The 24,577-nt window shown below is 44.9% G+C and overlaps 1 protein-coding gene across 1 annotated transcript in view; it reads left to right on the top strand.

The window, feature by feature from the left end:
• Positions 1 to 24,577, top strand: part of LOC149451451 (inactive phospholipase C-like protein 2) — a 289,791-nt gene that overhangs the window by 24,854 nt on the left and 240,360 nt on the right. The window lies entirely within an intron of this gene.

Genomic DNA, 24,577 nt, shown 5'->3' with positions numbered 1-24,577 from the left:
AGATCAACTTGTACCAGAGTGATGGGAAGAGAAGAGTATGGAGAAGGAAAGGAACTGCTCATGATCCTAAGCATACCACCTCATCAGTGAAGCATGGTGGTGGTAGTGTCATGGCGTGGGCATGTATGGTTGCCAATGGAATTGGTTCTCTTGTATTTATTGATGATGTGACTGCTGGCAAAAGCAGCAGGATGAATTCTGAAGTGTTTCGGGCAATATTATCTGCTCATATTCAGCCAAATGCTTCACAACTCATTGGACGCTGCTTCACAGTGCAGATGGACAATGACCCAAAGCAGACTGCAAAAGCAACCAAAGAGTTTTTTAAGGGAAAGAAGTGGAATGTTATGCAATGGCTAAGTCAATCACCTGACCTGAATCCGATTGAGCATGCATTTCACTTGCTGAAGACAAAACTGAAGGTAAAATGCCCCAAGAACAAGCAGGAACTGAAGACAGTTGCAGTAGAGGCCTGGCAGAGCATCACCAGGGATGAAACCCAGCGTCTGGTGATGTCTATGCGTTCCAGACTTCAGGCTGTAATTGACTGCAAAGGATTTGCAACCAAGTATTAAAAAGTGAAAGTTTGATTTTATGATTATTATTCTGTCCCATTACTTTTGGTCCCTTAACAAGTGGGAGGCACATATGCAAACTGTTGTAATTCCTACACCATTCACCTGATTTGGATGTAAATACCCTCAAATTAAAGCTGACAGTCTGCAATTAAAGCACATATTGTTCGTTTCACTTCAAATCCATTGTGGTGGTGTATAGAGCCAAAAATGTTAGAATTGTGTTGATGTCCCAATATTTATGGACCTGACTGTATATAATATAATTTTTTTTTCAGCTTGCAGGCTGTGTATGCCTATCTTTACTGTGTACAATTGTTGATATGCATGTACTGGTGTGTAATGCCTGGTACACACGGTGAGTTTTTTTTATTTTGTTCAACCTAGCAGGCTGAACAAAAAAAAACCTGTGGTCTTTGTATGAACTATGTGATTTTAGTACAGCGATCTCCCCAGTGAGCTATTGTGTTCTGACAGGGGGACCACTCTCCTCCCCCTTTCTCACCAGAACACACCGGTCTGCGCTCGCAGCCATTGACTGAGAACGCTTATCGGATGCCAATCGGCATGTTCATTTGACACAAGCCGGACGTGAGATCGACTTCTGTTGGACAAGGACCTATACACACGGGTCAGATGTCGACCGGTTTCTACTGTACTGGCTGATTTTGGCCAATATTTGGCCTGTGTGTACAGGGCTTAAGACCAGATGTATTAGGGGAGCATGATATTGTAAGTGTAGTGTATGGCTAGCCAGAGTGAAGCTTCAGAGGTAGTCTATGTATAGGGGATAGGGGAGGCATGCATTTTGTGACCAAATCTGTTGGAAGATGCTGCCATCCTAAAACTGTATGTCTAGAGTGCATTCACATCACAATGCTGTGCTTTGACTTGTGGTGCATTAAACAGCCTATTCAAAATGAATTGGCCACAACGAACAGCAATGTAAATGGAAATTAGACAGGCCAAATTTGATTGCAAACATTTTTGATTGCAAATTTTTTTGCAAGCACCATGCTTTGCAGTGCTTATGCGTTTAGGAGTTGCTTTGGAGTGCCACTAACAATGAATGCCACCACAGTGCATCATGTATAACACTGGTATGAATGAGCCCTTATCCTGGTATGGAGGGAGTGGGCATCAACCCATTTTAGCTCTAGTATGGTCCGTAATCAGTCAGTGTACGGACATCCTAAATTGATAAGGAAGTGTCTCCTCTCTTGTTTGAGAGCATCCAGTGACCTCATTTCAGTTCCATCCTACAGGATTTCCTCAGTTTGCCCTGGAAGGCCTGATCTTTGTTCCCCAATGCACATTTCAGCTCTATTTATTAACTCAAAGTTTTAATGACTTATGTGGATTACTCAGACACTAAGCAGCTATTGCAAGCCAATCATGAACAGACCTGTCAACAGTTAATGATGAGCGCTAATTACTGGCTGCTTGAATCACAAGTGGCTAACACTCTTGGCATCAAGTTGCAACATTTTTTACTCGGAACGTCTGAAAAGGTCCACATGGTCCTCCACTAATCTGTTAAAAAATCCCTTGAAGCCATAATTTTTTTCACATACCTCAAACAACAGCAAATTGGAAGATTGGGGTTGATTTACTTTACTAAAAGACAACCATTCGCCTTCAGTAAATCCATCCCAGTCTTCCAGTTTGCTCAAAAATGTAACGTTGTTTGAGGTATGTGAAGAAAATGATGGCTTCAAATATCTTTTCAAGGAGATGTGCCCCAGACTTTGGTGAGGTGAAGCTTTGCTGATTTGCATCATCTAATTATGTACAGGCGAAAATGTTTCTTTTAATTTTCCTTGCACGTAGTTGGAAGTTCTTTGCCAAGTGAAATTTCACCACATTCACTAAGCTCTGGGGAAAATTTCCTTGCAGAGTGAACAGTCTGATAGCCTGGTAGCCTTTAGCCCCATTGTCTGCAACTGCCCACATTTGCTAATACTGATATTTTAGTATCATGTAGATGACATGTTGGAAAGTTTGGGCACCTTGTAAGTCTCCACTTGGTAATGCCCTCATTCGGTAGAATATGCAGCCTCTTCTTTTCGTACAAGAAAGGAGATTGGTAATGCTAACACAGAGGTTGAACATCAAAACTCCTTGAAAGATGCAGAAGGCCTGTGAAGAATTAAAGTAAACCTATCACAAGAGATATATGTGGGCTACCATGGCTGAGATCCTTCTAATAATGCAAATTTTTTGGTTGATGTGGAACCTGGAACAAGTATGCCTACCAGCAAAGCCAGACTAAAGTCAGACATCCCTTATCTGCCTATTCTATGTTACTGACTCAAAAGTTTTAATCAAGAGTATCAGTATGACAGCCAGGAAAATAGTGTCTTCAGCAATGGTAGCCTCTATATTTCTTCATGACAGAATTATTTTAATATTTTTGTTTGGATGGAGTGTGGGAAGGGTACAACCTTTGTCATATTTCTGTTGCTTTCCATGTCCCTAGCATGGAGATTTCTGTTCATTTCCTACCTCAGACACATAAAAGGAAGTGAGTACAAATTTCCCCTCACTGTGGGGCACCTGTCATGGTTATTACCAAAACCGGTGTCTTCATAAGAACAAAACTCTTCTTTTTTGACTACTAGAAACATAAAATATCTCCACCAAGGAGATGTTGTTTCCCCCTCCCCCCCCCCTTACCTGTAGCGCTGCACTCTCTTCGAAACACAAACTTACCAGCACAGCAAATCTAGCGGTCTCCCGCAGCAGTTTGCTGTTTGGGTGACTTACGCAAGGTCCTATGCCGCCATCTTGGTCCTTATCAGCTGGTTGCCACTTACGGGTGCAGGCAGCCAGCTACCAATGACACACTGGATTTGCCCTTCGGCCCATCCCCTGGCCGATGTGTGTGCCCAATCCTGCAGCCTCATGGGAAATGTGATGTAAATATCCCAGGAGGCCATGGGACTAGAGACATGCATCTCTGGGGCCTAGGGTAGAGTTGACGGTGTTGGTAAAAAAGAAAATAAGCACAAAGAATGCAATTCTGCTTTTTTTTTCTTGGAGAGGTAACAGACAGATTTTTAAATAGAACCAACTCCCTTGTGGGTTAAGTTCTGCTTTAAATATGAAAGGGGTTCTAACCCTTCCCCAGTCATCGAAAAAACATGGATTGTAAGCTCGAAAGAGTAGGGCCCTCTAACCCCTTGTGTGCTGTTAGTTATTGTTGTACTGTTTCATGTATTGCCCCCCCCCCCCTATTGTACAGCGCTGAGCAAACCCTTTGGCGCTATATAAACTTGATGTAATAATAATGGAAAAGGATTTAGCCGAATTTCTACATTTGGCTGCATTCAGCCAAAAGTAGCCTAAAATGTACATGCATTGGGTTAGGTGTATTGGGGTGCCATTCATAGTGAATGGCATGGCACGTTCTTGTGTCACCGTGCATTACAGTGATGGCCTGCATGCGTTTGTCCTTTTAGCGGCCTTCTCGTCAGACGTAGGTCTGGAAATCCCCAGTTATATATACAGATGTGGAGTCCAGTCAGCTTTCTGCTGTCATCAGCGTAGGGCTGGGAGGACAACAATCTGGATTCATTAGGGAGCAACAACACCAAGGTCCTTAGGCATTTTCACACATCGGACCCAGTGTTTTGTGAAATGTTTTTGTTTTTCGGCTATATAGAAGCTGAAGTGCGGTGTCAGAACAGAGAATCTTTTAATGGCAGTTGTTGGAATTCTTCTGAGACACCAGGGACTTCCCATCTCTGTGTATGGCTGGGACAGAGCCTGTGACATCAGCAGCCTACATGCACACTAATGGTCTTGGCTCACTTGGGATAGCGGGTGGGGTCCGTTTCATTGAAATGCAAATAATATTCCCATGGAGGACACAGTGTATGTTGCCATGTGTGAGCCAAGCTTCCCAGTCTCTGCAGGCAGGGGCTGAGGGCGGGCAATCATTAATGTGTGTCTGTGAAGTCTGTGCTCTGTTTATATTGTGTCTGTAGCAGATGGACTGCACTGCATTCACACTTGGGTAGCACATTTTTACCAAACGTGCAAAAACACTAACCATACTCTTGTGATGCCATTGATTGTTATTGGCGTCTCAAACGTGGCATGAAGGACATGGGGTTTTGCATGCATCTGGCAAATCATGTGGCTAAAAAAATGAATTTGTAATATTTCTTTTTCTTTTGTCATGTGTGGGGCAGTCTATTGAAATGAATGGACTGCTCTATGTGCAAACTTCAATCTGCTGCACACTGTAAATGGGGGCTAATGGGGCAGGTTCACACTAGTGCTGCTGTATTTATTTCAGGTACTTGTATAGCACCATCAATTTACACAGCACTTTACATATATATTGTACATTCACATCAGTCCCTAACCCTCAAGGGGTGTACAGTCTAAGGTCCCTAACTTATATAGCGCTGTCAATTTACGCAGCACTTTACATATATATTGTACATTTACATCAGTCCCTAACCCTCAAGGAGCATACAATCAAAGGTCCATAACTTATATAGCGCCATCAATTTACACAGCGCTTTATATATACAGTTGTGTTCAAAATAATAGCAGTCAGACATCACTAACCTGATCAATCACTGTTTTTGTAGAAATAATATATCTACATGGCAAATAATTTACTAGCAGGTGTAGTAGAGTAATAGAAATCCAACAGACCCAACAGTCATGACATGCATGCTGCTGATTCTGTGTAATTGAATCAATAATAGAAAGGGGCATGTTCAAAATAATAGCAGTGTGTAGTTCCATTAGTGAGGTCATTCATTCTTTGAAAAACAGGTGGCAATTATTGCCCTTATTTAAGGAAGGAAGGCAGCAAATGTACATGCTAGTTAAAGTGCATTTCTCTCTGAAATTCTGAGGAAAATGGGTCGTTCCAGACATTGTTCAGAAGAACAGCGTACCTTGATTAAAAAGTTGATTGGAGAGGGGAAAACATATAAAGAAGTGCAGAAAATGATAGGCTGCTCAGCTAAAATGATTGCAAATGCTTTAAAATGGCAACCAAAACCTGAAAGACGTGGAAGAAAGCGAAAAACTACCATTCGAATGGATAGAAGAATAGTCAAAATGGCAAGGACTCAGCCAACAATCAGCTCCAGGAAGATGAAAGAAGGTCTAAAGTTACCTGTGAGTACTGTTACAATTAGAAGACGCCTATGTGAAGCCAAGCTATCTGCAAGAAGCCCCCGCAAAGTCCCACTGTTGGGAAAAAAAGATGTGCTGAAGAGGTTACAATTTGCCAAAGAGCACACTGACTGGCCTAAAGAGAAATGGCACAACATTTTGTGGACTGATGAAAGTAAGATTGTTCTTTTTGGGTCTAGTGGCCAGAGACAGTTTGTCAGACGACCCCCAAACTTTGAATTCAAGCCACAGTACACTGTGAAGACAGTGAAGCATGGTTGCGCAAGCATCATGATATGGGGATGTTTCTCATACTATGGTGTTGGGCCTATTTATCGCATACCAGGGATCATGGATCAGTTTGAATACATCAGAATACTTGAAGAGGTCATGCTGCCTTATGCTGAAGAGGAAATGCCCTTGAAATGGGTGTTCCAACAAGACAACAAACCCAAACACACCAGTAAACGTGCAACCTCTTGGTTCCAGACCAACAAGATTGACGTTATGGAGTGGCCAGCCCAATCCCCGGATCTTAATCCAATAGAAAACTTGTGGGGTGACATCAAAAATGCAGTTTCTGAGGCAAAACCAAGAAATAGAGAAGAACTGTGGAATGTAGTCCAATCATCCTGGGCTGCTGTTCACAGGTGCCAGAAGTTGGTTGACTCCATGCAACACAGATGTACAGCAGTTCTCAGAAACAGTGCTTATACAACTAAATATTAATTGATTCAAAGGAAAGCAAAATCTTCAAACATTTTTCAGTTTATATAGTGAATGTTTGAGTTTGTAAAGAAGAATACAAACACTGCTATTTTTTGAACAGTCTAATCACTTTTCTTCATTATTTTTAGAGGAACAACACAAATTTGATATATTTTTCTTCATGTTTTGATTTGGAATAGAATGTGTAGTGTTCCCAATGCATTTGTGTGTATGGAAATAAAAGCTATTAGAAGGATTTTGAGCTTTATTCACTTTTTTCAACACACGGCTATTATTTTGAACACAACTGTATATATTGTACATTCACAGCAGTCTCTAACCCTCAAGGAGCATACAATCTAAGGTCCCTAATTTATATATCGACATAAATTTACGCAGCGCTTTACATATATATTGTGCATTCATATCAGTCCCTAACCCACAAGGGGCGTACAATCTAAGGTCCCTAACTTATATAGAGATGTCAATTTACGCAGCGCTTTACCTACAGTCAGGTCCATAAATATTGGGACATCGACACAATTCTAACATTTTTGGCTCTATACACCATCACAATGGATTTGAAATGAAGCGAACAAGATGTGCTTTAACTGCAGACCGTCAGCTTTAATTTGAGGGTATTTACATCCAAATCACGTGAACGGTGTAGGAATTACAACAGTTTGCATATGTGCCTCCCACTTGTTAAGGGACCAAAAGTAATGGGACAGAATAATAATCATAAATCAAACTTTCACTTTTTAATACTTGGTTGCAAATCCTTTGCAGTCAATTACAGCCTGAAGTCTGGAACGCATAGACATCACCAGACGCTGGGTTTCATCCCTGGTGATGCTCTGCCAGGCCTCTACTGCAACTGTCTTCAGTTCCTGCTTGTTCTTGGGGCATTTTACCTTCAGTTTTGTCTTCAGCAAGTGAAATGCATGCTCAATCGAATTCAGGTCAGGTGATTGACTTGCATAACATTCCACTTCTTTCCCTTAAAAAACTCTTTGGTTGCTTTTGCAGTATGCTTTGGGTCATTGTCCGTCTGCACTGTGAAGCGGCGTCCAATGAGTTCTGAAGCATTTGGCTGAATATGAGCAGATAATATTGCCCGAAACACTTCAGAATTCATCCTGCTGCTTTTGTCAGCAGTCGCATCATCAATAAATACAAGAGAACCAGTTCCATTGGCAGCCATACATGCCCACGCCATGACACTACCACCACCATGCTTCACTGATGAGGTGGTATGCTTAGGATCATGAGCAGTTCCTTTCCTTCTCCATACTCTTCTCTTCCCATCACTCCGGTACAAGTTGATCTTGGTCTCATCTGTCCATAGGATGTTGTTCCAGAACTGTGAAGGCTTTTTTAGATGTCGTTTGGCAAACTCTAATCTGGCCTTCCTGTTTTTGAGGCTCACCAATGGTTTACATCTTGTGGTGAACCCTCTGTATTCACTCTGGTGAAGTCTTCTCTTGATTGTTGACTTTGACACACATACACCTACCTCCTGGAGAGTGTTCTTGACCCGGCCAACTGTTGTGAAGGGTGTTTTCTTCACCAGGGAAAGAATTCTTCGGTCATCCTTCACAGTTTTTTTCCGTGGTCTTCCGGGTCTTTTGGTGTTGCTGAGCTCACCGGTGCGTTCCTTCTTTTTAAGAATGTTCCAAACAGTTGTTTTGGCCACGCCTAATGTTTTTGCTATCTCTCTGACAGCTCTTTGGATCTCATCTTGAGAGTTGACAGCAACAGATTCCAGATGCAAATAGCACACTTGAAATGAACTCTGGACCTTTTATCTGCTCATTGTAATTGGGATAATGAGGGAATAACACACACCTGACCATGAAACAACTGAGAAGCCAATTGTCCCATTACTTTTGGTCCCTTAACAAGTGGGAGGCACATATGCAAACTATTGTAATTCCTACACCGTTCACCTGATTTGGATGTAAATACCCTCAAATTAAAGCTGACAGTATGCAGTTAAAGCACATCTTGTTCGTTTCATTTCAAATTCATTGTGGTAGTGTATAGAGCCAAAATTGTTAGAATTGTGTTGATGTCCCAATATTTATGGACCTGACTGTATATATTGTACATTCACATCAGTCCCTAACCCTCAAGGGGTGTACAATCTAAGGTCCCTAACTCACATTCACACATAGACATGCTGGGACCAATGAACCTACCATAATCATGCATCTTTCAGTGTTTAGTTGTTCAGCATTTATTTATGCATTTTCGTTTTAGCCCATGAGCAGCAAGATCTGCTGTGACATTATTATTATTATACAGGATTTATATAGCGCCAACAGTTTGCTCAGCACTTTACAATATAAAGGGAATTGTTGCTAGGGGGAAGAGATTGAGGGTGTTGAGCACAAAGCTACACCCAAAATGTGTCGTGTGCTTCATGTGCGCTTCATGTGCATCCATTGAAGTCTATGGGGACAAAAAATGCACTATGCTGCACCAAAAAAAACACTTGCACCTTTTCAAAAATTGCACTGCACCTTGTTACATTGATGTGAGAATAATGTGATTTGTGAACGGGGGGGGGGGTTGGGGAGTTAATAAATGACATGGTACAAATAAACATAACTCTATATAAATAACATGTGCAGTGACAATGCATGGCACTCATCTAGGCAAATGACATGCACTATGCTCGCTGTGCCTTCTGAAGTATGCACGTCACGTCAGGTATTGTATTCTAACAACACGCATGCTGGCTCTCGGAATTCAATAGCCGGCAACAGATTTGTCCATTCACACTGGGGGAATGTATTGATTTCTCACAGGCCTGAGCGAAATCTAATGTAATGGTTAAAAATGTTGTTGAGGAGTGGATTTCCTTTTGTTTGGTCAGATTTAATGTGCAGGGAGCACCCACTATATGTTGCCTGCTGAAAACTACAGGAGGGGGCGGAGACGAGACCAGTTCCCCTACAAGGAGAGAGAGCAGCAGTGACTGGTCTACCACTTCACAACCAGTGACATCCTCCCAGAACATGCCGTCCTGTGTGCCCCCCGATGCTCTCTATGATCGCTGTGTTCTACAGACACATCTGATCACATGATGAGGTAAAAGGCCAATCACAGCGGCCTTTTACCACGTGATCAGCTGTGTCCAATGACACAGTAGAGAACCGAGTAAATACAGTTGCCGGTTATCAGCTGTACTTTCTTCACACTGCCACAGCATGAGGAAAGTACAGTACTGCCGATAACTGGCAAATGTCACAGAACAGATCAGCAGTGCCGCCCATCAGTGCCACCCAGCAGTTTCAACCATCAGTGCCCAGCAGTGCCGCCAGTCAGTGTCACCCATCATTGTCTCCTTTGAGTGCCCATCACTGCTACATATCAGTGCAGCATCATCAGTGCCTGCTCATTAATGCCCAACAGTGCCGCCTCATCAGTACCACCTCATCAATGCTGCCTATCTTTGCCACCTCACCAGTGCCCATCAGAGCTGCCTATCAGTGTCCATCAGTGCTGCCTATCCGTGCAGCCTCATCAACGCACATCAGTGAAAGCGAAAATTTCCAGCTTGCAAAATGTTATAATAGAAACAAAGAAAAAAAATTTTCTAATTTTTTTGTTTATCGTGCAAAAAATAAAACACCCAGTGGTGATTAGATACCACCAAAAGAAAGCTCTAAGGGTGTGAAAAAAAATATAAAAAAGTCATATGGGTACAGTGTTGCATGACCGCACAATTGTCATTCAAAGTGCGACAGCGCTGAAAGCTGAAAATTGGCCTGGGCACAAAGGGGGTAAAAGTGCCAGTAGGCAAGTGGTTAATACAGGAAGCTCTTGCACAGGAAGGAAAAAGAGTATGGGAAAAAAGCAAACTAATGCAGCCGCCACATCTAAGGTAAGCTGCAATACAGTTTTAGAGTTGACTTGTTATTTTTTACCCCTTTCCACCAAGGCCCTGCATCCCTTTAACTGGGTATTTATGCCCAGTGGGGCAGAAAGGACCACCTGACCATGGGACCCCTGTGATTTGACTGTCACAGTGGTCACATGATCGGTAGCTGCTATCTCAAGCTCCTGATCATTGGTAGAGACCGCACGCACACAGATCAGAAAGCCCTGCCAGCCATGTATGCCTATGTTTGGCATGCGGAGATTATAGCTCACCTTTGCCACCACACATGCGTTACGTGGGCAGCAAGAGGTTAATGATGGGGGCTACAGACAAAATATCCTTTTTTTTGAAAACCGATAGGAAACGCATGTAAACACATGAAAAAGATACCGGAACATACTTATTAACAAACATGGTTAGAGCAGGTACGGATGTGAATGTATAATCTGCAACGCATTACATAGATTGTCCGCGCTATATGAATACCTGTAATAAATACAGTAAATGTAAGGGCACATGTGTGAATTGGCCTATGTCTGTTGGCGTCCACACCAATATTTTCAGGGTGGCTTGGAGGAGTCTAAACATGAAATATGGCGCCCTTTTGCATTCCTTTCTGCAGCAATATCGCCTGAGAAAAGTGTCCTAGTAGACACAGCCTTCACTTTGTTTATATTGCTGATTTATCTTTCTTCACATCCTTCTCTACAGAGGGAACATTTCTCAGGCTTGAAGAGCAGCTAGTATGGAGTCATTTCCACATTGTCAGCAAAGGGCAAGATATATCAAAGAAATGACCTCCACAATGAGAGCAATCCACTTCTGGAAATGGGGCCTCATTACAGTGGGAGGTTGTACCACTGGAGCACTGCAAGAAAGAGGAGGTCGACAGCAGAATTAGCTCAATTAGCAGAATTAGCAGAATTAGTTCAGCTCAAGGACTTGTGCAGGGACCAGCTCTCGGGGGATGTACTTGGGCATGCAAAGAGTCCAGGCACACTTCAGTAGATGGCTTGTCATTTATACTACAAGCAGGGCCGTGGATAAGGGGGTACCACCAGTCCTCCTGCATGGGGCCCAGACCAGCAGGGGGGCCCAGGCAGCTGGGTGAATCGGATGTGGGCAGGGAAGGTGATCAGCACGGTGTGAGGGACAATTACTGGAACCGATCCCCTGTATGGCTCTCTTTGTAGCAACTGAAATCTGGCTTCTTCTCCTCTCCATCTTGCTGGCTTTCAGCTGCTGCAGTGGGAGCCATACAGGGGATCAGTTCCAGTAATTGCCCCCCTGGTGCATCTATCACCCTCCCTGTGCACCATACATTTCCACCTGCTGCCCAGGCCCCCCAGTGTCGTCCCCCCACCCCCCACAGTGCTGCTGGATTCCCTCCTCTCCCTCCCACAAATGGCTGAAAGGGGTGACAATCCCATGGGGCCACTTCTCTATTTTTCTCTTTTGTGGCCCTGACATTCCAGAGCCAAGGATTTGCTACACATAAACCGATTAAATGTCAGTTCACACCAGAGCTGTAGTGGTACGTTGCACAACCATACACAACATGAATGGAAATTCTGTAACATTGCAGTGTTGTGATTGGTGTTCACAATCAATGTTGCAATGCTATACAGCACATCCTACCGATTAAACAAACAAAAAAATGTTTCCCCCTCCTGCCACTATCTTGTTTTTCTACACCATAATCACCAACCATGATGGAAGTGATGTCACAGGAGATAAGCACATGACACGCTGCAAGATAACGCAGATCAGCAAATCCCCATTCATACCATAAGTAAACGCATTGCAAACGCATGGGAATTGCGCATCAATGTGTTACAATAATGTACTTTATGCACAGATCCCATAATGCTTGTACTTTGGTGTGAACTGGCCCTCAGGACCCATTACACCAGGAGCATGGCACATTTTTAAATCTGACTGCTGTTCCTTTAATCATTTTGCTGCCAGGGTTTTTTATTTTTAATTTGTACACACATACTAAAAGGCTTATTCTTTTCAGGAAAGCGTACCTAACCCCTTCATGCCGGCGACTCCCGGCCCTTTAAAAGTTTCAGAAGCCGAGACGGGCTTTAGGGTCATGTGACCACCGTGACGCGCCATCACGGCGGTCACATGATCAGGAAAGGTCCCGATCGAAAGAGGAGACCAGGACCTTTCCGTGAGTACCGGACATGTGTGCTGGGAGCGCCCTACCCACACCGCTATGTGCAGCCCTGTTAATCCCCGGGTCCCTGACGGTGATTACTCGCTGACGCCTGGTGATTGCCGAGTATCTCCGATGGGGAGGAGAACTGTTTGTAAACAAAATAGTTCTCCTCCCTGTCAGCTCCAGCACACTGCTGTGGATGGCTGTGCACACCACAGCCATCCAAAGCAGTGTGCTTACAGTGAAGTACACAGACACAGCACCAAGTAAAACAGCACACAGTTAACCCTTTGATCGCCCCTCAGTTACCCTTCCTCCCCGGTGCCATTAGTACAGTGTCAGTGCCTTTTTTTTTTTAGCACTGATCACTGTATTGGTGTCACTGGGGATGTCAGTGACACCAAGTCAGTTCACCCCCCCCAGTGTCAAAATGCCCGCTGCAGCCCCACTATAAGTTGATGATATCTGCCATTACTAGTAAAAATAGTGATTTTTTTTTTTTAGCAAAGACGTTGCAGAATACATTTTGGCTTAAATTTATGATAAATTTGATTTTGTTAATTTTTTTCTGGGCATGTTTAAAAGCAAAAAGTCACAAATATTGCTTTTTTTCTCAAAATTGTCAGTCTTTTTTTTTTCTATAGCGCAAAAAATAAAAAAATCGCACAGGCAATCAAATACCACCGAAAGAAAGCTTAATTTGTGGGGAAAAAAGAAGTAAAATTCATTGGGTGCAGCGTGGCATGACTGCGAAATTGTCAGTTAAAATAACGCAGCTCTGTAACGCAAAACATGGCCTGGTCAGGAAGGGGGGTAAATCCTCAGGAGGGCAAGTGGTTAAACGTGCGTCCATCCCCATTCTATGCCTTATACTAACTATCCTATAAAGGAAAGATGCTTCTACTCACCTAATCTCTGGTCCGGTGCTCTCTGCTGTGGCACAGCAATTCTTGATTCCTTGCCTAGGGCTTGATTCCTCCTGAGATTGCTACGTCACTTTTCAGGAGGTGGTGTTTTACTCAGGGGCACAGGTGCAACGCAGGATTCCCCAAGTGCACAGAAGTGCTGCAGGTCTCTCTCATGTATTCAGGCCCTGGCAAGTCTTCATATGTGGAAGGTTTCCTGGACATGCTGTGGGATGCCGCAAGGTTCCAGGACCCAGCTGCATCTGTGTGCATGCTTGAATACTCAGCAAATTGGATCATGTGCCATTGTTTGTTTTTTTTTTACCTTCCTCTGTATCAGCTGTGGGTCACTGTTCAGCGGTACAATTATATTCAGGCAGCCATGGCTTCCGAAAACAATGGAGATTCCTCCGTCCACACTGTTGGTGGATGTGGATGGGGCAATAATTTGACTTTCTCTCATTCAGCCTGTGGATTTTGCATACATAAATGAAGCTGTGTATGGCTCTCTCTCCTGGGGCCCAGTACAGGCCTTTTGTCATGGGGCCTCCACTTAATAGGAAGCAGAGAAGTAAGAGGTGTCTGCTAGATCTCAGCTCTAACATTACACTCTCCAGGCCTTTTAAAGTACAAATCCCTGCGTAAACCATTTAAAAAATCTGACACATTGGTTTGAGGGATGAAGATGAATAGCATACCACTGACAGTGAAGAAGTCCAGGTCTGCTGGCGATGGCGGACTCTCTGAGCACTGGACTCTTTTCAACGAAGTGGTAGGTGAGCGTCCATTATACTACCAAACCTTCCTTTGCTGAAGCAGTCGGATATACAGGCCCAGGTCCACCTATTGTTGTCAAGTTCCGTTCATTTCAGAGGACATCTTCTATCAATTGAAATTGATAGTAATAGTAATATGACAGGCGGAAGGTGGTTCTCTCGTTCTGGGAGGACATCATATGACGTCCTCCCATTCTCACTGTGCATGTGCGGCTCAGGGAGCGTGCAGCGCGGCAGTCGGCGGCGAGCTGTGTCCCTCGGACACAGCGGATCACCGATCACAGAAAGAGCCAAAGATGTCGGCTCGGTCATGTGATCAGTTGTGTCCAATCACAGCTGATCACATGTAAACAGGGAAATGCCGGTTATCGGCATTTCACTCCCCACGAGCTGTCACGCTGACAGCTCGAGAGGAGAGGAGAGCCGGTAATCGGCTTTCCGCGGAGGGGACATGTACACAGATCATCAGAGCACTGATGATCAGTGTGCCCTGATGATCTGTGTTGCCCCAGTAGCGCCACCTGTCAGTGTCCATCAGTGCCTTATATCAGCGCCTCGTGCCAGTGCCCATCAATGCCACATATCGGTGCACACCAGTATACATCAATGCCACATATCAGTGCCCATCTGAGCTGCCTTTCAGTGTCACCCATCACTGCCAGTCAGTGCCACCTATCAATGTCAATCAGTGCCAGTCAGTGCCGCCTAACAGTGCCAGTCAGTGCCGCCTAACAGTGCCAGTTAGTGCCGCCTATCAGTGCCGGGTATCAGTGCTGCCTTTCAGTGCCCATCAGTGATGCCTGTCAATGCCCATCAGTGCCACCTACCAGTGCTTCCTCATCAGTGCTCATCAGTGCCACCTATCAGTGTCCATCAGTGCAGCATATCAGTGCGCATCAGTGCAGCCTCATTAGCTCACATCAGTGAAGGAGAAAAATCACTTATTTCCAAAATTTTATCACAAAAACTAAGAAAAAAACATTTTTTTCCCCAAAATTTTCAGTGGTTTTTGGTTTGTTTAAGAAAAAATAAAAAACCCAGAGGTGATTAAATACCACCAAAATAAAGCTCTATCTGTCAAAAAAATTTATAAATATTTCATTTGGGTACAGTGTTGCATGACCGCGCAATTGTCATTCAAAGTGCGACAGCGCTGAAAGCTAGAAATTGGCCTGGGCAGGAAGGGGGTATAAGTGCCCGGTAGGCGAGTGGTTAAAGAAAACAATCAAAAGACATATATTTTTTCAGTTTTTTTCCTTTTAAGCCTGGATTCACACTGATGCGGTCCGGAACTCACTTTTCTGTGCGAATTCCGTACCGCATCAGAATCGCACCCCGTTCATGCAAACCGCTGCACATGTATATGTTAACCCCTTGACGCCGCCGCCTCCCGGCCCTTTAAGAGATTCTGACGCCGGGAGGCGGGGCGGTGGGGGCGTGGTTTAGGAATCATGTGACCGCCGTGATGACGCGTCACGGTGGTCACATTATCGGGAAAGGTCCCGTTCGAAAGAGCGGAGCTGGGCCTTTCCGTGAGTACTACACATGTGTGCTGGGAGCGCGCACGGCGCGCGCTCTCAGCACATATGTATTTAGTTCCATGGACGCAAATGTGCGGCCGCTCGGCATCTAGGCCCAGACGCCGGGCGGCCGCACATTTGCGTGCGGCCGGCGCAAAGGGGTTAAGTTAACAACACCCAGAAGCCAGTCTGCAAAATGCAGTGCGATGTGGAGAATCGGATCGCATAGGTGTGAATACCCATGCGATACGATTTTAGTGCGGACCCAAAAAAGGGTCCTTCACGTTTTTGGTGCTGTGCCAATAGAACCATGCAAAATCTATGGCTCCAGTTGCACCACACACAAGTCACATGTGATTTGCACAGGAATGCAGTGCGGTTCCTGTGTGAATCGCATGCAATATTATTATTATTTCAGGTACTTATATAGCGCCATAAATTTACGTAGCACTTTACATATATATCATACATTCACATCAGTCCCTAACCCTCAGGGGGCGTAGAATCTAAGGTCCCTAACTCACATTCATACATACTAGGGACAATTTAGACAGGATCCATTTAACCTACCAACATGTCTTTGGAGTGTGGGAGGAAACCAGAGTACCCGGAGGAAATCCACGCAGGCACAGGGAGAACATGCAAACTCCAGGCAGGTGGTGCCATGGCTGGGATTTGAGCCAATGACCCTAGTGCTGCCAGGCGAAAGTGCTAACCATTTAGCCACTGTGCTGCCCCAATATACTGCACCGCACATATGTGAACCCGGGCTTGGTACTAAGCATGTTGGTCTGTTAATGGTTAAGAGCGGTTCTGTTTGATATTGAAGGTTAAAGTTCATTTCATAATTAAAATGGATTTAAACCCAATAAAGGGGCCGCGGCCTAAACTTTTCCACAATCCTTGTGTGATTATATTATTATTTAGGTATGTTCTTATGGAATGCTGGGAGTTAATTATTATTATTATTATTATACAGTATTTATAAAGCGCCAATACTTCGCTCAGCGCTGTACATTACAGAGGGGGACAGAACGTGACAGAACAATACCAATACAATGCAATACATGAGGGGATCGAGGGCCCTGCTCTTTCGAGCTTACAATCTAGGAGGGAGGGGGTGGTGGCACAGGAGGAGATAGCTGTGGGGGATGGAGTGGTAGGAAGAGTGGAGGAGGTCGGCAAGTTAGCAGGGGGTGGGGTAGGCTTCCCTGAAGAGATGGGTTTTCAGGGTGCGCCTAAAGGAGAGGAGAGTAGGTGATAATCTGATGGGTTGGGGCAGGGAGTTCCAGAGGATGGGTGACACCCTGGAGAAGTCCTGGAGGCGGGCATGGGAGGAGGAGACCAGGGAACTAGAGAGAAGGAGGTCTTGTGAGGAGCGGAGTGTGCATGCTGGGCAGTACTTGGATATTAGGTCAGTGATGTCGTTCGGGGCAGTATGGTGGACAGCTTTGTACGTCAGCGTTAGGATTTTGAATTTGATCCGTTGCGCAATCGGAAGCCAGTGGAGGGATTGGCAGAGGGGGGTGGCGGAAACGGAGCAGTTGGAAAGGTGAATGAGTCTGGCAGCCATATTCAGGATTGACTGAAGCAGGGATAGCCAGCGGCGAGGCAGGCCAGTGAGGAGGGAGTTGCAGTAGTCGAGTCATGATATGATGAGGGAGTGGATGAGCTGTTTAGTGGTTTCTGGGGTTAGGAACGTGCGGATTTTGGCGATGTTGCGGAGGTGGAGTCTGCACGAGTTTGTTAAAGATTGGACTTGGGGCTGGAAGGATAGGTTGGAGTCCAGAATGACACCCAGTACTCTGGCCTGCGGGGCGGGTTTGATGGTAGCGTTGTTGGACGTGACGGAGAAATCAATGGGGGGTGGTGTCCGGGCTGGGGGGAAGACAAGAAACTCGGTTTTGGAGAGGTTCAATTTAAGGAAGTGGAGCGACATCCAGTCTGATATGTCGCTCAGTAGGTGTGTGATTCGGGCTGAGACCAAGGGGGTGAGGTGGGGGGTTGAGAGATAGATTTGTGTGTCGTCGGCATAGAGGTGGTAGTTGAAGCCGTGAGAGTGTATGAGTTGGCCAAGGGAGGAGGTATAGATGGAGAAGAGAAGGGGCCCGAGGACAGAGCCTTGAGGGACCCCAACAGAGAGGGGGAGTGAGGGGGAAGTGGTAGCATTATAGGTAACGCTGAAGGAGCGTTGTGACAGGTAGGATGAGAGCCAGGAGAGAGCAGAATCTCTGAGGCCGAGGGAGTGTAGTTTTTTGAGGAGGAGGGGGTGGTCGACTGTGTCAAAGGCCGCAGAGAGGTCAAGGAGTAAGAGCACTGAATAGTGGCCATTAGCTTTGGCGGTTAGCAGGTCGTTGGAGAGTTTGAGTAAGGCAGTTTCGGTGGAGTGTAGGGGACGGAAGCCGGACTGTTGGGGATCGAGGAGGTTGTTGTCGTTGAGGTGAGAGCATAGGCGGGTGTAGACTAGGCGCTCGAGGAGTTTAGATGTAAATGGGAGCAGGGAGATGGGTCTGAGGTTGTTCGGGTCATTGGGGTCCAGGGAGGGCTTTTTAAGTATGGGGGTGATGTGTGCATGTTTCAGAGGGGAGGGGAAAGTGCCTGAGGAGAGGGAGAGATTGAAGATGTGGGTGAGGGAGCATAGGATGGAGGAGGAGGAAGGTCGTAAGAGTTGTGAGGGGAAAGGGTCGAGGGGGCAGGTGGTGAGGCGGGCATCAGAGAGGATCTTGGAGACTTCCTCGATGGTAGTAAGGTCAAAGGTGCGGAGTGTGGGGGGAGCTTCAGTATGAGGAATGTAGGGTGGGGTGGAAGAGGAGGTCAGAGCAGTGGTGGGGCCGTGGGAGAGGTTGTGATGAGGGGGTAGCTGAGTGAGGGTGAAGGGGGTTGGAGAGAGTTTGAGCAGCGACGAAGTCCCTGCAGGTTATGTCGAGGGGGAGGGGGGATAAGGGGGTAGCTGTGTGAGAGGGGACGGGTTGAGAGGGCGTGTGAGTTGCGGCAATGTCCTTGCGAATTGTGTCAATCTTGTTTTTGAAGTGATTGGCAATCTCAAGGGCAGTGAGTGAGGTGCTGGGTGGAGGTGGAGGTGGGGGTGGAGAGAGTAGAGAGCTGAAGGCAGAGAAGAGTCGGCGAGGATTGGAGGAGAGGGCCTTGATGAGGGTCAAGAAGTAGGCCTGTTTGGCAGCATGGAGGGAGGAGTTGTAGGTGCGGAAGGCAGATTTATAGCGGGTGAAGGCTTGTTGGGATTTGGTTTTGCGCCATAGTCGCTCCAGGGCACGACTTTGTCGTTTGAGGGTTTTGGTGTGATCAGTCTGCTAGGGCTGGAGCGGTCGGGGTCTGATGTTGCGTGTGGTTAAAGGCGCTAGTGAGTCAAGGGCTGTTGGCAGCGCGTTGTTATAGGCAGTCATAGCCAAGTCGGGGCAGGACAGGGGGAGGATGCGGTCCTGGAGTTGATCAGCTGCCGAGTGGAGGGGAGCAGGGTTAAGGTTGCGGAGGTTACAGCTGGTAGTAGTGTGACATTTGGAGGGGTAGGCGTTGGAGGACGAGGAGATAGAGAAGGTGATCAGGTTGTGGTCAGAGAGAGGGAAGGGGGTGTTAGTGAGGTTGTGGGGAGCGCAGCGGTTGGAGAAGACAAGGTCCAGGATATTTCCGTCGGAGTGGGTGGAGGATTGTATGCACTGTGCAAGTGCAAAGGAGGAGGTTAGGTGGAGGAGACGGGCTGTGTCTGGGTTGTCGAGGTTGACAGGGATGTTGAAATCCCCAAGGATGATGGTGGGTAGCTCAGAGGAGAGGAAGAAGGGTAGCCAGGAGGAGAAGTCATCCAGGAAGCGGGGTATGGATCCAAGAGGCCGGTATATCACAGCAATCTTCAGGGGGGTTGGGGAGAATAGTCGAACGCAGTGGGCCTCGAAGGAGGAGAAGGATAGGGAGGGGGGGTTTGGGAGGACTCGGAAGGTGCTCTGCGGTGACAGGAGCAGACCAACCCCACCACCTTTACGACCGTTAGGCCTGGGTGAGTGGGTCCAGGTGAGACCTCCGTAGGAGAGTGCAGCAGGGGAGGTAGAGTCAGTGGGCTGGATCCAGGTTTCCGTGATCGCTAGGAGGTTGAGGGAGCGGGAAACAAAGAGGTCGTGGATGGCGGTAAGCCAAGTAATGGGGTGTACAATCCCATGCAATATAATGCAAGACCATTGGCTGACGTGGTGTGATGTGCAGAAGCTGATCGCATAGGTGTGAATACCCATGCGATACGATTCTAGTGTGGACCCAAAAAAGGGTCTTACTCCTTTTGGGTGCGGTGCGATTAGAGCCATACAAAATGTACATCTGCAATCGCACAACATACAAATCGCATGTGATTTGCACAGGAATGCAGTGTGGTTGCTGTGTGAATCACATACGATGTACTGCACCACATATATGTAAACCCGGGCTAAAGGTAAATGAGAGATTTGGGATATTTGGGGTCTTTTTGACCCCAGATCTCTCTTTAAAGAGGACCTGTCATAATTATTTCTATTACAAGGGATGTTTACATTCCTTGTAATAGGAGTAAAAGTCATAAAAAAGATTAATAATGGGACGGTGTAAAAATACAAAAAAAAAAGAAAAAAATTTAAAGCGCCCCCATCCCTCCATGCTCGCGCGCAGAAGTGAGCACATACGTAAGTCGCACATGCATATGTAAACTGTGTTCGCAGCATACGTGTGAGGTATTGCTGCGAACGTTGTAACAAGAGCAATAATTCTAGCGCTAGACCTCCTCTGTAACTGTAAACAGGTAGCCTGTAAAAAATTTTTAAAGCGTTGACAAAGGGCCTGGCATGGATTATGGGGGACCCCCACATTTTTTTCTTTTTTTTACAAGGACAGGCTCATTTGTTTACATTCTAGTGTCAGTTGGGAATCCCCTGGCTGACAGCAGAGATGAGTCACTGGTGGTTAGAACACCGCTGGGTGCCCGCGGCTAAACGACCAATGATTCTTCCCCGCTGGACGAGTCAAAACACAGTAATACCAAAAATGCAACCAAATTGCACTTCATAATCACACTGAAAATCGGATTAAATTGTAGCCGCACTAATGTGAACCTATTTTTAAAGTGTTCCTAAACCCACAACAGTAAAATCAGTCTGTATATGCAGTAAAGCATGCTTGATATACTCACTGTGGAACCTAAGGGGTTAATCCTTTGCCTTGTAAAAAAAAAAAGGCTGTTTGATCCTGTCTTCTCTGATCCTCCCCTTCTACTGTCCCGAATCCATCTGATAGCACAGAGCCTTGGGAGCAAGCTGCACATGCCTAGTTTTGGTGTGTATTGCTGGAGTTTTTTTTCTTGGGAGAGTGCATGTGATCAGCACAGGACCAATCTGCACTGTCCAGACAGAGGGCCAGGGGTCATACAGCCTCATATGGGAGAATGAAAATTTCTCATACAAGCTTTAACCACTTCAAGTCCAGACAATTTTACCCCCTTCCTGTCCAGACCAATTTTCAGCTTTCAGTGCTATCACACTTTGAATGACAATTGCACGGTCATGCAACACCGTACCCATAGACTTTTTTAGCATTTGTTTGAGACAGATAAAGCTTTATTTTGGTGGTATTTATTCACCACTGGGATTTTTATTTTTTTTGCCATATAAATGAAAAAGTCCAAAAATTTTGAAAAAAAAGTGTTTTTCTTATAAAATTTTGCAAATAAATAATATTTCATATAAATCTTGTCCAAAATTTATTCCGTTTATCTTTTTAGTAAAAAAAAATAACCCAAATTAGTTTATAACCAAAAATTATAATTTTTAAACTTTTTTTTTTACATTTTTATTTTTTTTTTTATATTGTTATTCATGTTTTTTTTTCTTTTTACATAGTGTTACCCTAGCAGGTGACACTGTACTACTTGTGGGGGGTGATGAAGTTTTTTTTTTTTTTACACTGATTGCCTTTACACCCATAAAGGCTGTAAAAGCAATAATTTCTCTTTCTCTCTGGCTGCATTCTTGCAGCCATTGAGAAATGCTGTCTGAGCTGTGATTGGTCACATCTTGTCACATGGTACAAGGCTGTTGTGAATAGCCTTGTACCATGTGACCTCTGTCATCATTCACAGATTTCACACGTAGTAAGCAATGATGTCAGAAGTGACATCTTGCTTACTACTCTGCATGTGATCACTGATTGGCCAATCAGTGATCACATGATCGGGACCTCGCACAGAGGTCCCGTACAATGATCGGTGTTCCACTGTGTCCTGAGGCTACTACGTCTTCTATAATAAGCCCCGAAAAGGGCGAAACACGACAGAGGGGTTCTCTACAGGTGGAGGAGAGGAGCTGACGCCATCTTTTACTCATTTTAATCACAATCACGCAACAGGGAATTGGTGGCTGTGTGCAGATGGCCTCCATTTTGTTAAAGTGATTTATAGTTGATTCTATGATGGAAGTGGTACAAATCAATTTGTGTAAGGCTTAAATAAAAGAATGACCATAATACATCTCATGAATGCTGACAATAATGACTGGCCAAAGGGACTCTTTGTTGTGTGCAGCCAAGTAGCACATTTTACGGATTATTTGTATCTCTCTTGATTTGATTACCCAGTTAGGACTCCAGAATCTTTTACATTTCCTCACTGTAGACAGATTATTGTGTTTAATATTCCATTCTTTCTCCTCTTTGCACACCCGGGGACCTCCAGTGCGTCACTGCTAGGTAGATGGAGTGGTAACAAGTCAGAAGGCCTAGGCATCCAATGAAGTGTAACTAGGCTGGAAAATCTATTATTAGACTTACTGATGGTGCTATGTCTGGAGACCCAGCTGGGACAAGCAGACTGATTGTGTTTTAAATCATTTAATTTTGATCCATTTATAAAACAAAAGGAGGGAAAGGTGGAGTTGTTTCTTGTACTAGCTAACGAAAACCTTGGTTTTATTTTTGAACATATGAGCAGCATGCCCAGCACCTACAATGACTTCTATATACACTAGCTCTATGACAGCTTAGTTCAGTAGAGATTTCAAAGGATAGATGTCCTTATGGTCAGAAAATGAATACAACATAATGGCAAAGACAAAGAGACTACAAAGTGCTTGCATACAGCTATGACCCTGGGAATACTAGGAGTCCCTGAACCTTGGAGCTATGGGTATGCAGATCTTGAGTAAGGCTCCAATTGAAGGCATTTCAATATTCATTTTGGGTACATCAGTTGTTGATTCGGGGAATGTCAGATTGTCTTCTGGAAGGAATTTATTTTTCCCCTGCCAGAGAAACTTGGATCATGCTTTATAGGGTTTTTTGCCTTCCTCTGGTATCAACTGTGGGTATACGATTCTGTAATTGGAGACTTTTTTTTATTTATCTATATTTATTTCCTATTGGTTAAACAAAATGGATTTTTGTCTTTTTTTTCAACCTATATAACATCATTAAGGCTTGTCCACTGTATTATTTAATAAGAGATTTACCAAATCTCCGAGAGAAGATTTGTGTGGGTAATTGTATTAGCAACCAGATGTACACCATCAACCGTGGCTTTATGACCACTGACAGGTTAAATGAGTAACATTGATAATTTCATTACAGTGCCACCAGAAAATTGCTAGGATATACTGGACAGCAAGTAAGCATGTTGTCCCTGAAGTCTGTGTTGAAAGCAGAAAAATGGGCATCACGGTTTTTTGTGAATGGGGCTGTGTAGCTACAGACTGGTCAGGGTGCCCATGCTGACCTGCTTCTACAGCCAAAAGAGCCTACAATGGCCACATGAGCGTCAGAACTGGACCACATAGCAATGGAAGAAGGTGGCCTGGTCTGATGAATTACGTTTTCTTTTACATCAAGTGGCTGGTTGGGTGCTTGGCGTATGCGTAGCTTACCTGGGAGAGAGATGGCACCACGATTCACTTTGGGAAGAAGACAAGCTAGCAGAGGCAGTGTGATGCTTTGGGCAATGTTCTGCTGGGAAACCGTGGGTCCTGACATTCATGTGGCTGTTTCTGACATATACCATTTTCCTAAATGTTTTTTCATGAAAATGGTATTCCTTGGTGGCAATGGCCTCTTTCAGCAGGATATGCCCTGCCATTCTGCAAAAATGCTTTGAGAATGGTTTGAGGAATACAACGATGAGGTGTTGACTTGGCTTCCAAATTCTCCAGATCTCCATGCAATCGAACATGTGTGGGACATGCTGCAAAAACAAGTCCGATCCATGGAGACCCCACCCTACAACTTACAGGACTTAAAGGATCAGCTACACACAGCTTGGTGCCAGATACCACAGTATACCTTCAGGGGTCTAGTGTTGCCTTGACAGGTCAGGGTTGTTTTGGCAGCAAAAAGGAGGACCTACTCAATATTAGGTGAGTGGTGATCAAGTTATGGCTGATTAATGGATGCTAAAGTTCATCTAAACCCAGAAACAAACAAAAAAAATTATGCAGCTTACCAGGCCTTAGATAAGGTGGCTGCATGCATTTTTTTTCAGGCACTTCACATTATTTTCACCTGAGAATGCTGTGACAAATACACTTCCTGTCACTTAGAGGTCAGTGTATTTAACATTTGCTGTACAAATATGACAAACATAATCGTAGTCAAAAGGAAAAATTGCAAAATTTTCTATATTTATTTATTTCAGGTACTTATATAGCGCCGTCAATTTACGCAGCGCTTTACACATATATATATTGTACATTCACATCAGTCCCTAACCCTCAAGGGGTATACAATCTAAGGTCCCTAACTTATATTCATACGTACACATATTAGGGCCAATTTAGACAGGATCCAATTAACCGACCAGCATGTCTTTGGAGTGTCGGAGGAAACCGGAGTACCTGGATGAAACCCACACAGGCAGAACATGCAAACTCCAGGCAGGTGGTGCCG

This window comes from Staurois parvus, unplaced genomic scaffold, assembly GCF_062004578.1.
Source record: "Staurois parvus isolate SC_StPar_1 unplaced genomic scaffold, SC_StPar_1.0 ptg000538l, whole genome shotgun sequence".
Lineage (NCBI taxonomy): Eukaryota > Metazoa > Chordata > Amphibia > Anura > Ranidae > Staurois > Staurois parvus.
This window is presented reverse-complemented; position numbering and strand designations above follow the sequence as displayed.